This window comes from Nerophis ophidion, linkage group LG15 (assembly GCF_033978795.1).
Source record: "Nerophis ophidion isolate RoL-2023_Sa linkage group LG15, RoL_Noph_v1.0, whole genome shotgun sequence".
NCBI lineage: Eukaryota > Metazoa > Chordata > Actinopteri > Syngnathiformes > Syngnathidae > Nerophis > Nerophis ophidion.
In genome coordinates, this window is record NC_084625.1 from 37,944,278 (window position 1) to 37,946,818 (window position 2,541).

Sequence of the window (2,541 nt, forward strand, 5' to 3'; positions counted from 1 at the left end):
GTTGTAATCAGGGAAAGTCCAAATAAAAGAGGAGGCGTAGAATGTTCTTGTCAGAGCGTGGGACGACACTGTACAGGTCTACTCGTTTCTCCTCATTGCGCTAAATCGAATCCAATCTCTGTTTAATTCCTTTCTTCTTGTCTGTTTAATAGATTTCACCAGTGTTTGAACCCGACAGTTGTATTCAGTGTTAAAAATATTATACGGCTGTCACAGAAATACATTTTAAAGTATTTGGCTTTCATGGCTCTCTCAGCCAAAAAGATTCCCGACCCCTGCTATATTGTTTTGGTGACTGGGTCAGGTTTTAGACCAGATCTGGGCAATTGTTTTGACTCGGGGGGCCACATTCAGAGAAAAAAATGTGTCTGGGGGCCGGTATATCTATTTTTATGAATACTAATACAAAACCTCACAATAATGTCTGATTGAATGCTAAAAACATTATGACAGACCACCTTAAAAACACTATGAAGGATAAAACACTGAATATTGATAAAATATGAACGTCACACCCTCTTTCGATAGACACATTTTACAATCAAGTGAAACGCAACAAAAATGTAACAAACAGTGAAACATGAACAAAAAGGGTAAAAAATAAACCCACCTACAATCTGATATATCTGATACATCACTAAGCTTTAGAACTTTGTTGTGGAAATATCCTTCCGCGTCTGTGGAAACGCTCCCCACCCACACTGATTGGTGCCTCGTATGAGCTGCTGTAACTTACATTACCATTGTAACTAATTAGATGACCATAGTAAGTAATTCGATTTCCATAGTTACTGGTATATCATCCATAAGCGCAGATTCCAACCATTGAAATACTTTGTATAGTTGAAGACTTACGGTCGTTAGAAAACATCACCGCACATCATAATGGCAGCTACACTTTCCATCTTAAAGATCTAAAAAAATTATTTGGGAATGTCCGGCGGGCCAGATTGAAAAGCTCAACGAGCCGCATGTGGTGCTCGGGCCTTAATTTGCTCAGATCTTGTTTTAGACAGTCAATCCCTCATAATGTTGACATTAATTTTGATATAATAGTATTGTTGCCAACATGATAAAATGTTCTGATTATAAATCATTTGTACTTCATGTTTGTAAGTTGTATTACAATTATATATTTTTTGCAAGTTTGACAGAGTAATGTGGACACAATTGGCATTTTAGAAATGTTAAATAATGTTAGTGTTAGTTTTAAACATGTACTAATGGATTTGATAATTAATACAAAACATTTGGCTATATATTGTGTTTTAAAAATAAAAAATACAGTATGGGTTTGATTTTCAAAATAAAATAAAAACATTTAGAACAGGGGTCTCAAACTCACTTTACCTGGGGGCCTCTGGATGCAGAGTCTGGGTGAGGCTGGGCCGCAAGAAAAGATTTCTTTAAAAAAATGTTGCATAGTCCTCAGCATGTGTAGTTGTATAATGACGTTTCAAATTGTATTATTTGTGCACCGCAACATTCTCTGTGCAAATAAGACACGTCGGGGTGCCGATGTGCTCAACAAAGAAATATTGCATCTCCCACTTTTCCTGGAATTGTCTTTGCACATCACTAACCTTTCTCTTCACTGCAGGCTTTGAAAAAGTCATGTTTGGGGTTGTGGAATATATTTGTATTTAGCCTACGCACGGAGAATAATGTTATTTCCGCAATGTGTGTCGTTCCGCTTTTCCTCCCTACAGCAACACGGCGGTCGGCGGATTACAGCTGGGAAAGTACCGGGATAGTGAGCGCAAAAGAGTGACTGCTCTCTGAGTTTTATCCGGCGCCATATAGAAATATATGTAGTGTTCATCGTGTGAGGCAATGCAAATTAAACAATAAAACAAACAATGGTTTGATGTGGTCCAAGGTTATCGGGGACTGTTTTTACTGACGGACCTGTTGACGCGGTGTGACTGGGGCCAGGCATGTAAGAAAACCCTCGTCTCCATGGCAACGTCTCCGTTGCTTTCACTCATTTGCTGCTTTTCCACTAATGCAGGGGTAGGCAACCCAGAACGTTGACAGAGTCATTTTGGACCCAAATAACACAACGCTGTCAAGCGCCATACATATAAAACTTGCGGGCAATACTAACATTAAAGTTTCATATTAAGGTGGGGGCCGCAAAATAACGTCTCACGGACCGCAATTGGCCCGCGGGCCACGTGTCTGAGACCCCGGATTTAGACCTTTGTGAAATTGTTCTAATATGTGCAGCACGGTGGTTTTTTTTTGATTGATTGAAACTTTTACTAGTAGATTGCACAGTACAGTACATGTTCCGTTCAATTGACCACTAAATGGTAACACCCCGTTCAAGTCGGTGTCCACGTTGATCAATTCATGGTACGAAGGTTAGTGCATACATGTGCCTCACAATACGAAGGTCCTGAGTAGTAATGAGTTCAATACCGGCCTTGGGATCTTTCTGTGTGGAGTTTGCACGTTTCTCCCTGACTGTGTGGGTAATCCCACCTCCAAAGTCATGCACCTGGGGATAGGTGCATGACTGGCAACACTAAATTGGCC